This window comes from Triturus cristatus, chromosome 9 (assembly GCF_964204655.1).
Source record: "Triturus cristatus chromosome 9, aTriCri1.1, whole genome shotgun sequence".
Taxonomy (NCBI): Eukaryota; Metazoa; Chordata; class Amphibia; order Caudata; family Salamandridae; genus Triturus; species Triturus cristatus.
Window position 1 is genome coordinate 1,203,514,020 of NC_140592.1, and position 13,630 is coordinate 1,203,527,649.

The following is a 13,630-nucleotide window of genomic DNA, read 5'->3' on the forward strand; positions in this document are numbered from 1 at the left end:
TATGTGTATTTTACACAAGATTCTGCACGGGATGGGACCCGTGCAGATTAGTCAATATATTAAGCGCTATACTCCACAGAGATGCCTCCGTTCAGCATCGGCGTATCTGCTTCCAAGGGTAAAAACGCTGAAATGGGGTGGCAGAAGTTTTCGATACTTAGCCCGAAGGCTATGGAACTCTATGCCTCTGCACCTTAGAACTCAAAATAACCTGTTACAGGTCAGGAAGGAACTTAAAACTTGGTTATTTGCGTGCACCCAATCAGGGGTCTGATTTTTTGGTTACACTTTATGGCAGCAAGCGCTAAGACGCCACGGCAAACACGTGCTCTACAAAATCCCATTTTTCATTTTCATTTCATTTCATTTCTTATTTGGACATAGAAATCCGGCCCTTATATAGACATTGTCCGTACAAACCAAATACAGGCATGGCCACCTACATCCGTCCATCCACGTCACAACGAATTCTTGGAAAACCAGACCCTTAAGCCTTTAGAAATTTCCCTCAGCTTGAATATTGATTTCTCCAACTCATTAAGTATGCATGAACATCTATTCTTTAGGGGTTCATTCATGATGTTCCTCTGCCTGACTTTTACGTCAATACTGGCATTCCTAGACACATTCAAGGTATAAATATACCAGCACTTGCCCAGGAAAATTGCGGGTCCCAGAGGATTCGATCCAACCCAGACTACGCGGTTCGCCACGGTAAGTTCGGAAGTAGATCGAGTTCCAGCCTGATGCACTGACCTGATGCTGCCATCCTCCTCGCAGAGAATCCAGCTCCAGTGCTCTCTGACTTCCCTTGCGGGGGGATAGACTATCGAGTCCAGAAAAGAGATTCCAACCTCTCTCACTCTAAGGTATGGAGCTTACTAAGAGCTTAGAGAAACATTTGGCAACTCTTGGCTTAACTAAGATATAGCTACCTATACTTTAGAAATGGCACCTACCTCAAACCTCGTACTGCACTTAGGTTAGGTACACTGGGGTAGAACAATTTAGAAGCATCAGATGAGTATCACATTTTAGCTTCTGTTATATATGTATGTATTTTGATTAATATATGTCATAGCTACAAACCAGGCTATTGCAGTATTATTTTATTTTACAGCTAATCTCGTACATATTGTACATTGCAGTCTGTTTTACGATGGTAGCAATTCATATCTCTTGCAAGAGAAATAAGACTGTTCAATAAACCCTTTTATTGAAACACCCGTCTCTCTATTTCTGTGCAACTCTGTAGAAATGAAGGATGCGCGATTGACTGAGTGAACCTGTTATCTATTGTTTCCACGATTCTGAGACTGTTCCGATTATAAAAGGAAACAAAGTTGTCATGTTTATGTGGTTGAGACTAATCCCTTCTTGTATATTCGAGAAGTTTCTAGTGACCTCTGAGTTAGCTGGCACACACAAGTAATTAAGTTTAATATACTCGATAGAGACATACTGACCTTAGTCCTATGTCAAATCTATAGTGTATGTTATTCCAATGCGCAGAGCCTATCAGGGATATAGAAACTACACTACAAGATGCCTTGAACACAAAGAGCATATCATGCTGAATGATTCAGTGGTGGTCCCATCCTCTTAGGACCACCGCAAGCACAGTTATTATGGGCAAAAATACAATCCCAACCAAAGGCCCTGCAAAGCATTATGGGACGAGATTAGCAGTGGGCAGTGAATATTATAGTATCCAATATCAAAATAATTCTACAAAGAGCTGCAGTTCAACTCGTTACTAGGTGTCCCTCACGAGTCAAATGCATAAGCATTGAATCAAGCTGTAGTTCCACTAGTCGTTACTAGATGTCCCTCACGAGTCAAATGCAAAAGTATTGACATTATTGCATCAAGTTGCGTGTTCCACTAGTCGTTACTAGATGTCCATCACGAGTCAAATGCAAAAGCATTGAAACCCTGAGCTGAGAGCTAATACTATAAATTCTACAAAGAGCTAAACTGCAGCTTCATGAAAGGGTTTCAATGCTTTTGCATTTGACTCGTGATGGACATCTAGTAACAACTAGTGGAACTGCAGCTTGATGTAATAATTTCAATACTTTTACATTAGACTCGTGAGGGACATCTAGTAACGACTAGTGGAACTGCAGCTTGATTCAATGCTTTTGCATTTGCCAAACTTACTGGGAATGCCAGTACTATTTAATGACAATTATAGAAACCCTGCAGAGAAGTGTTTATAGTGACCAATTAAAAATATAGGGGCAGATTTACAAGCCCGTTGCGTGACTTTTGCGCTGCAGTTGTGTCACTTTTTTGACGCAACAGCGGCGCAAACAATGCGCCCTATTTACAACGTGACGCATCTAGGGAGATGCGTCACGTTGTAAAGCCCTGCGTCACATTATACCTGCGTCAGGTATAATGTATGCAGGGTGGGCGTTCCCACACAGGAAGGCCTCGTAAAAGTGACTCCGTGAAATCTACAAGATTTCACTGCGCCACTTTTAGGACGCCACTGTGTCAAAATCTTACACCTGCTTCAAGCAGGCGTAAGTAGTGACGCAGTGTAGTGGGAATAGGCCTCAACACGCCTTGCTAGAGTTACGTCGTGCTTGCGACACGACTCCAGCAATGTGTGACTTTTCTGCCAACAGATGCGTCAGAATTTCTGACGCATCTGTCAAACCTTGCGCCATAGTGCGCCGTATTGTAAATACGGCGCATCTATGGTGGCGCAAGGGTTTCTAAGGGTGGCGCAGGGAAAGTGACGCATCTGTACAGATGCGTCACTTTCTAGTAAATCTGCTGATACAAAGTGCTGGTAATAATTTCATGAAACCTCAGTGGCCTCTCTGAGAAGTGTTGGTATTGCACCTCTTTTGAGAAGTTCCTGGGTTTTCCCAAGGAAAGTCAGTCAGTCAGACAATAATCTTTATTTCAGCCACTAGGGCCATAAAAGTACATAAGATAAAAACACATTGTGTACAAAATATACAAAATATACAAAGTGTAGCAGCATCATGTGGAGTATAAATCTTGAGTGGAACATTTTGCATACATTCGCATCTGAGATCTTGTAAAGCAAGTCCAGCTCTTCTGAGCGCCCTCATGACAAGGGTGGTACACTGTCCATACAAAACTTGTCCATTTTATTAACCACACATCAAGGAGCAAGGAGTGCATGTGAGAAAAGGACAATTTCATTCAAGTGCAAGGGCGCATAGATAATACATTTTATAATAGCCATCCAGATATGAAATGAAAAAGACTGACTCTTTTAAAGTGTGGTGGTATTTGCATTAAAGACCATGGGCCATTTGTAGGTAAATTACATTTACCGATTCTTAAATACCGAATTTTACCGATTCGGTATTTATGAATCAGTAAATGTAATGTAGGTAAAAAAATACCGAATCGGTAAGTGTCGGTATTTTAGAATCGGGTAACTTGTGTCCCATTGATTCCTATGGGCCAGGAGGCCCATAGGAATCAATGGGAAGCCAGTTACCATTACCAAATCGGTAAATACCGATTCGGTAATGGCGGGAGCACAATCAAGGGTGGCAGGGTGTCACAGTGACACCCTGTAGCACCCCTGATTCCTGCATGTGTGCACATGTGGCACACATACATGCCCTAAGGGCATGTATGTCTGCCCCATTGCACACTTCTAAGGGCCAAATAATGCTTTTACTGAGACATCCGTCATTTACCACCAACTTTTAGTTGGTGGTAAATAACAAATCCACACTACACCCACACACTCCCCCTACATCTCATTTGAGGATTCGGTATTTACAGAATCGGTAAAATTACCGATTTGGTAATTTTACCGATTCGGTAAATTACCGAATCCTCAAATGATCCCCCTACATAGCAAAAGCCTAAATACCGGACGGTGAATGCATTTTTACCGAAAATCGGCCGTTACCGACCGGTATTAGGCCACCTACATATGGCCCTAAATACTTAGTTTTCTGAAGATTGATCTCCAAGCCCCTACTCATGCAGAAGACACTAAATTGCATTGAGAACCCTTTGCAAACCCATAGGGGATTTCGAAAGTAAGAGGGTATTATCCACAAACATTAAAGCAGGTATTCTGCGATTCGCTAGCTTGGGGGCATCTATATCTTTTCCAGCCAGCAGGGACTCTATTAGGCCATTTATGAAGAGGGAAAAAAGACGCAACCTTGGCCTACCCCTTTTTCGACAGGGAAAGAGGCCGAACGTCCTCCATTTTTCCCATATCTTATTTGAGCGAAGTTGTCTTGGTGTAGGCGTCTCAGCTGATAACAACGATACTCCGGAACTCTCATATCCAATAGTATAGCCCACAGCTTATCTCTTGGAACTAAATCAAATGCAGATTTGTGATTCACGAATGTGAGATAGAGGCTGCCACCCTCTAATATCAGTTTTCCAATGGAGAAGTTGTAATCTGAAAATTTGATCAGTAGTGGAGGTCTTCTCCTTAAACCGTGCTTGGAGGGGCGTAAGTATATTACTATCTTCAATCCAGGCTGAAGACGCCCTAGAAGTACATGTGCAAATATTTGTTGGCTACTACTGGGGCGATAGTTGGCAGGATTAAGCTGTGAGCCCTTTTTAAATATTGGAATTATTTCAGCCCCAGCCCAAGTTGGGGGAGGTGCCATGCTCCGCAGGATGGCATTGAACAGGGACCACAAATATGGGGCCCAAACCAGAAACTCAGAGTGTAAGAGGTCGCCAGCGATCTTATCCAGCCCTGGTGCCTTTGCTGTTAATATCTTGCCTAAGTCGCTTTAAGGAGAACAGAGGTGTATCACAGTGAGAGGGCTCTGGAAGGGGTATTGCCATCCGTCCGGCTTCCTCATTGGTCACAGCATACAAGTGGGCTCTCCTGGTTTTTTCCCCAAAATTTGGTGATATAGCAGAATTGCCTTCAGGTGTGCCCTCATATCGCGGCAATCCAGTGCAATTTTGATGGCGTCCCATTTTTCGCTTTCCCAACTACTTTTAGCTTTAAGTACTGCAATTTTATAAATTGCCCTGGCTTCCTTAATTTGTGGCCTGTCATTTGTTCTAATGGCAGCTAAGAGAGCTAACTTTGCTGCCTTGCAATGATCGTTATACCATAGATGCCAAGGTTTGTTGTTCGATCTAGTCTTTTTGTTGGTGTGAAAGAGGGGTGCCAGGACAGAGATCAGATCTTGATGATTATTTGCGATTCTAATTTGGGCAGTTATAATGCCGCTGGTCAAAGAGGATTGATATGCAACATTTAAGAAGAGGGTGATTTGTTGGTATGAGGAGGCCAGCTTATCCTGCGATTGAGAAAACTCCCCCCAGCAGACTCTCCTCCCTCCAGTGGCCAGTTGTAAACCGTGGTCAAGTTGTGGAGGTGTAATCTGGAAGCCAACGTCATCCATCGAAATGACATCTAACACTAGAGCGTTATGATCACTCTCGTGGCGAGGGGGGATCTTAAAATCAAGCACCCTATGCCATAATCTCATATCGACCAAGATGTAATCTATGATCAAAGCCTGCCCTGGTCTATTGAAGGTGGGCTTCGTGGGGCTGTCAGAAGCTAGAAGGCCATTGCATGCCCACAATGAGGAACTCAGTACGAGTGCATGCATTTGTAGGGCCAGGGAGTCCAAGCCCGAATTTGTGAGATATTGGGGTCTGGGATAGCCCAGACGGAATCCTCCTCACTTGAGATGCTTGAGAGCAGGCCATTCAGAGGTTCAAATTGGCAATTAAAATCCCCACCTATAATAACCCAATAATTGTCCGGGATTGTTGGAAGGAAGGTGGTCAGACAATCGTGAGTGGGGGAAACCTGACCATAGGAAACCGGCCGTGAATAGACATTAATTAAAGCAATTCTATTTTTTTTTAGCAAAGGATAGAAAAATACAGAGGATGTCTGGTGATGAGGTCTCTATCTGTTTGACCTCACAACCGAGGTGCACGCTAACTCAGATACATAATCCCCCAAAAGGTCTTCCGCTGACCCCCTGGGTGGCTGGGGTACTGTAGGTCGCATAGCCGCCTCTATGTATATCCGCCCTAGCCCTTGTTTCCTGGAATATGCACAGCTCATGTTGGTCTATGAATAGCCCCCAATCTGGATCATCCAGTTTCGAGGCAAGTCCTGCTATGTTCCAGGATAATAATCGCATGACCGGGTAGGCCTGTTGCGGGTCAATTTTCCCCTCTCTTTGCAACTGACTATAAGCATCAGCCAAGTTTGAATTGTTAGCTGTATTAGGTGGGGCTTTTGCTGTTGGTAATGACATAGTCTTGGACGCTCGTGGGTCATGTTGGGGTATATGGGGCAATAAGTGGCCAATGCGAGCCTGTGCCTGGTTGCTGCTAATTGTAGCTCTCGCAATTCCCACATCAACCATCTCCTGAGCTCCTTCCTGTTTGCTAATCCCTCTCTGTTGTGCTAGCTCCTCCGGATACTGAGTTCCCATACTAAGCTCGATTTCCTGGCCGGGGCTATGGTAGGAGGGCCCAGTTTGGAATTGTATTCATCTATTGCTAAGTACCATGGATTGGATTTTCTGTCTCCCTGTGGTACGCTATCAATCATTGGTTCACACCATAGATCTCTTCATTTTAATCCACAATCTGGTGGCAGTAGGCCTACATGAAGTGGCCTTGTTCCAATTTTTCTCCTTTCTTTCTTGTCAGAACCAGGTATTTGCGATCCCACAATTACATTCTGAACAGTCACCATTCTCTTTATAAGTTCCACTGGTTCTAACGTCTGGTGCATTTATTAAATATTTCAGTGTGGTCTACCTTTCTTACGCTGCTGACACTGAATTTATCCTGTAATTTACCTGCCTCAGTCTCCATTTCAGCACTTTCTCCACTATTCCTTATCTTGAATTGAGGTGTTGATGACTAGTAAATTATTGAAGTTCAATGCCAACAAGGCGGTATAAGATTTTGGGCCAGAAGAAGTTGTAAAACCAAACCTTTTGGCCAAGTTAGACGGGTAGGTCCTCTTCGCCAGTCCCCACGGTTAATGACTCTGGCTTTCGCTTTGATAAGTTGCTGTCTTTCGGGGAACTCTGTAATCCCTTGTGTTTTCAGCAGATTTGGTTGCTGGAAAAGAGTTTTCCTTTCATCAGTCCTCAACATCTGAAATTATAGTAATAGGTGATTAGGCTGGGGCTTACCTTCTGATATGACTTAGAGATTACAGTTGACCAAGAATTTCGTACTTAGGTTGAAATTTACCCTTCATAAAGGTCTCTGAAGTTTCCCCACTTCCTGTTGAGTAGTGGATCACTTTGAAGGCTATTCATGTTGCCACAAGGGCTTTTTTAGAAGGGTTTTAAATGTTTTCATGCCAAACCTTTTTATCATGGCACCCCCAGTCGCTTTGATCTGGCTCTGTGGTTTTGCCGATGATCTTATGTTTCAACAAGCACTCTGAGCTTGGTGGTATGGCCTTTTCTCTTTTTGCCTCACAGCTTTAGAATGGTCTTCTGTTGGCTATTCAACAAATTGCTAATCAGTGAAGGTGGTTAAGGGGCTTAAATTCCATCTTTTCGGTTAGCTGCATTTCTTAAGCACTCCTAGCAATGATGTTTTCATTTAAATACCACAAGTGCTCATGCACAAGTTTGACAACACAAGTCTAGGTTAGTGTTTTTATCATTATTTTCTAAATTGGGTCTACATTTATCATTCAATGGGCTTCTGAAGGAGAAATACTACACATAATATTCACAAATCTGTTAAATTACATCTTAAGTGCATATGTACATAAATGCTCACCAATTGTTTGGGGTTCTATATATCAGTTACAAAGGACATCGTAAAAGCAATATATTCATCACAAACATAAACAGAATATTCAAAACAAAAGGCATATTTTCAAAAGAATCAATACATTTAATTAAAACAAGCACTACCAAAGCCAAAAGGTCTCTCCTATAAAATCTATGGGATTTGCTAATGTTTATATACATTACACTCATATCACAGTTAACTGGGATGCTCTTAATGAAGGCCCCTTGTAATGATTTGGTAGTAGGCATATTGATCTACCAAGCTATATTTTACACCATGCTACATCAGAAGAGGCTGTAGACTGAAGCAGTGCCAGTCAAATGAAAGACTGATTCTGGCCCGGTCCTACTTGATCATCAAAGGAATTATACAATGTGGCAATAGGTGGATTTTCTCATTGGATATGGCCTCTAAAAGATGGCAGGATCAGGACAATGGAAGCCACACAAGGTGTGTAGGCAACTGGAAATATCCTGAAAGGGTTTGTTGGTTTGAGAGCATGATTACAAAATATCACACACAGTATTATAATCAGTTGACACTGAAACTCTTGTTTATTGTACATTATCTGGAAGGTGGGAGGGAAATAAAGACTGCGCAAATTCAATGTGTAGCTTTTCAGCTGGAAATTCCAATTAGTATTAGTATTCCGTGATGAACAGTACTGAAAACCTTCAGGGGGGAGTCAGTGCTCGAAATGGAAATGTAGAAGTGCAGGTACTCCTTGTTCCAGAGTACATGTTTGCTGCTTCAAATGATGGAACTCTCCCTTTAAAATAATCGGAGCTGTGCTGAGAAGCACCAGTGCCATCCTTTCCACATTAAAGTACCTGATAGTACCTGCCCATTTGGGGGAACTGCTATTAAAGGCATTGCAGCACTAAATCCTTTTGCTGAGTAATGGTCTTCCAACAAATATGGATTTTGTCCCAATGAAAGTAGAACAGTCATGCTTTGAAGTGCTGAGGCATTAAAATGTAACGATCCCAATGTGGAAGCATGAGTACTGTTCCTTTAAAACGTCCTGCTAGGAAGTGAAGCTAACATCCCTCGCTGCCCACCAGTGTGCCCGATATCTACAGAGGAAAAAAGGTGGGGAAAGGGGTGTGGTGGTGGACATGGCATAAACTTGCAATACTTGGGCTCTCCTGTTTAGATTGCCAGCAACTAACATACATTTCAATATATAAATAGCACTATATGTTAATCTTTCTGTGATATGCATGGCCTGAGACTTAAAAAGGGTGAAAACCTATGTATTCAGGTTTATCAACTGGCATGAATACAGATTTATGACTTTAAATTTTTTTTTAATAAGGGCTCTTGGAGAAAGTTTGTGAAGTAATGTTTTGTATGCCAGAATACAGTCATGTATTTTTCACACATAAAAAAAACTAGCAAGTACTGACACACATGCTAAGATCTCACCCTGGTAGTGAATGTATTCCTGCTGTTGACAAGCGTAAATCTCCTCAAGATAGAAAATAGTCTGAATTTGGGTTCTGACCACCTACAAACATGTACGTTTGTGGATGTTCAAAAATGTCACTGCCATTCCAGCCCTGGATCACCCAGTCACCACCCACAGGAACTTTACTCACAAGGACTTAAGAGTCCAAATTTCTGTGAGGTTCAAAATTTGCATTCCACTTGTAAAAAAAAGATATACGCACATGCAAGTAAAATTTACAAGCCCAAACTGAGTTTTGATTAGAGACCCATATGCTCCCTGAAATAAGAAATATTGCACATGGCGATAAAGTGAATGACAGAGGAATAATGAAGAAGGCAGTATTAGAATTAGTATTATAACCCTGGGAGTCAACCTAAATATTGCAACATGCTTGTATCCTTTTCAAGCATGTGATGTTACAAGATTATAAACAAACTACATCCTCATATTTGCACACAATTGTTTAATATTTAAAAAATACTCTCATCTAAGAGTTTATTATTCAGACCAATGCCTATAGCTCCCTTGCCTTTGTTGCTTTCCTTGGTCAAATGTGCGACACAAACTACACCTTTGAGTATCATAAATCATTTTCTGCTGCTAGCAGGAACAGATAAGAAATAGATAAAAATAGGGGTGGGTTAGTGCCTATGTGGGACTGTGAGTGGTTGTGTGAGTGCCTACATGGATATATAAGTGGGTCTGTGAGTATCTGCATGGGTCTGTGAGTTGGTGTGTCAATGCCTTCATATGTCTGTGAGTGGATGTGTGAGTTCCTGTGTGTGTATTTGTGAATGGGCCTGTGAGTTTGTTAGAGGGTCTGTAAGTGGGTGTGTGAGTGCCTGTGAGTGTCTGTGTGTTCACCTGGGAGTGGGTGTGTGAGTGTCTGTGTGGTGTGTGAGTGGGTCTGTAAGTGGGTTTCTGAGTGTCTGTGTGGGTGTGTGAGTGGATGTGTGAGTGGATGTGTGCATTTGTGAGTAGGTATGAGAGTGCTTGTGTGGGTCTGTGAAGGGGGTATAAGTGCCTATATGGATATGTGAGTGGGTCTGTGACTGCCTTCATTGGTCTATTAGAGGGTGTGTCAATGCCTGCTTAGGTCTGTGATCAGGTGCATACCTGCCTGTGCAGGTCTATAAATGAGTGTGAGAGTACTTGTGTGGGTTTCTGAGTGGGTCTAAAAGTTTAGCATTGCTAATGGCACATGACTTCGCGGATCCACTGCGGGGGATCTGTGGAGGGTCTTTGACCCTAGATATACAAATTTGTTTTCCTTGAATAACTCCACAACTACTGAACAGATTTACGCAAAATCACAGAAAGGGCTCTTTCTGGACTAAGAGCTAACGCTCTGCCAAATTTGGTGCACTTCCATCAGATAGTTGAGGCTGTAGTCATGTTCAAAATCCCTATGGGAAATTGAATGGGAAACACACATTTTTGAACCCCCCTTTTTCCAACCTCCGCTTGACAGATCACTTTGAAACTTTCCATGCAGAACTAGACAAACCGTGCCACTTTTTTGGGAAAAGTTTGGGAAGATTCGTCTAACATCACCAAAGTTATAAGCAAGTCAAAAATGCTCATCCTATGGAAACTAGGGCCCATATGTATGAAAGGAAAAATTAGTCGCAAACGCTGCGATTCGCAAAAAACAGCGTTTGCGACTGATTTTTCGCTAATCCATATGTATGACACACATCTGAAGAGAAAAATAAGAAATCGCTAAATTAGCGATTTCGTAGTGTGCGAAACAAGAAATCTGCGATTTTCCTTGCGATTTCTCAAATTGTGATTTCTTAACACTGCGAAATTCGCTAAAGAAAAATCGCAAATTAAGAAATCATTGACACATGTATGAAAAAATCGCAATTTGCGAATTCGAGAAATTCGCAAATTAAGAAATCGCTACTAACACCAATTGCATGCAGGTGGTTAACTGGTACAAGGTACTTAAACCACCCCACGATGCAACGGACCCACCCACAATGGCAGGAATGTTCGTGATAGCCAGGAGGCTGCATATTCGGGCTCTTGCACAGAGGAGAATGAGACAGGAGCGTATATTCAGGCTGCGCATCACTCTGTTCCAGCACACTGAAGAGGACATCTATGACAAGTACAGACTGCACCCACATACCATTATGGACCTGACTGAGGAGCTGAAACCCTACTTGGTACACCCTACACGCAGGACACAAACAATTCCCACACATGTGCAGGTCCTGTGCTCCCTGCACATCCTGGTGTCAGGGAGTTTTCAACGGGTAATAGCGGAGGTCGGTGGGGTGTCACAGAGTGCCACATCACATATACTTCCCCTCCACCCAACAGGCATTGCAGCAAACAAAACTGGACTTCTACCAGATTGCACGTTCCCCCCACGTTATTGGCTGCATCGATGGTACCCATGTGGCCATCACACCCCCATCAGCAACTGAATATGTCTACAGAAATCGGAAATGCTACAGATTGTGTGTAACGCAAAATATATCATCACTGACATCGTACCCAAATACCCCGTCAGTACACATGACTCCTTCATCTTTAGACACAGCGAAATACACAGACGTCTGAGTGCTGGAGAGTTTGGGGAGGGGTACCTGCTAGGTAAATACATGGCACACATCAATACATCCACATGTACACTTGAGGGGGGGGGGACATTGACTTACCTATTGTGTTTGTCCATGCAGGTGACAGTGCCTATGCAGTGCGCGACTTCATCCTGACCTCATATCTGGATCCTGCAAATGCAAGTGAGAGGAGCTACAACAGGGCACACAGATCTACACGCTGCGTCATTGAGCGTACCTTTGGAATCCGGAAGAGCCGCTTCAGGTGCCTGCATAAAAGTGGAGGCGCACTGCAATACAGCCCTGAGACCTGCTGTAAAATCGTGGCAAGCTGTGCAATGCTACATAACATGGCAATGAGGAAAGGCACCACAATTGATGTGACCAATACAGACACATCGGATGACGAGCGCCCTGCTCCCCCTGCCAGACCAGCATCAGGAGTCGGTGCAGCTGCTGGACGCCAGAGACGGACTGAGATCACACAAAACTACTTCTAGGTGAGTAATGATGAAAAAAGACAAAAATAGCCTGATAATGTGTTAAGTGTTTATTCACACTTCACATTGAAGAAATTATCGCTGTCCCCAGCACATTTTGTGCACACAGTGCAGGTAATGCACAAGTAATCGTGCATACAGCAGTTTAGGGTTAATGCACCCGTGTTGCAGTGAGTGTCACCGCACATGTTCACCTCCTTCGGTGATGTCCAGGCTCAGTGCCCCCCATGGTGTTCCCTTGGCCTGCACCCTGTCTGGCACTGCGGCGTCTTTCCCCTGGCAAGGTGGGAGTGATGCTGCTACGACTTGAGGTGTCCTCACTCTCGGCAGAGGCCATGAGTGCGCTGCCACCAGCATTGGCCGTCTGCAGCTGCTCCACAGCAGTGGTCACCTGCACAAGTCCACGGGCAATATCCTGGCAGCAGTGTGCCATCTCAACCTGCATAGTTACGCTTCTGCGTGTTAGGGTGCTGGCGGTGGTGCAAAGGCGGTTCACGGCCTTGGTGTAATTTTGTAGGCGTGCATTGGCACGTCGGCCAGCCCTGTCATTTACGGCTTGGTTTTGCCTCAAAGTGTCACACAGCTCATGGATTGCCCCTGCCATGGCCACGAAGCCCTCCCCCATGTTCTTGTGGTCCTTGTGTATGCGGCATAGCTGCCGATTAATTGACCGCAGTTCTTTGCTTTGCAGGCGCTGTTCCTGCAGCATGCTCTGTTCCAGGCCTGCGAACACGGATCCCACAGCTTCAGTCGCAGTGCTGCTCCTGGGCCTTGATCTGCATGTGTCCTGCGGTGTACTCCTTGGCCTTTGTGTCTCATGGATGGGCATGTGTGACACACCCTGACTCCCCTTTCTCCTGTCGGTGTCATCCCCTGTGGCAGGCAATTCGTCCTCAAATGGAGGCAGTGGGGGCACATGTGCGCGCTTCCTGCGCTGGATTGGCTGCTGCTCAGTCTCATCACTGGAGTCCGCTGGGTGTGCAGGCTCCTCACCCTCTGCGCTGTCTTCTTGGGCCCTGGAATGTGCTGTGGATGTAAAGGGGACTACATGAGTTTGTGTTATTGTCTGCATGTGGCAATCAATAAAGTTCCAACTGTTTTTCTTGGCTAACCTCTGACACTGTATCATTCACTTATCCCCAACCCACATGTTGCATTTAATTTCCTTTGTCTCATGGACACACTGTCAGACACAGTACTACGAGTCCCATGATGCATTGCTGGGTGTGCTGTAAGACCTGGGCTGGAATGACATTTTGGGAGTTGACTATGTGCATTTGGGGAAGTGTGCATGGGATGGGGAGGAGTGCAGATTGATT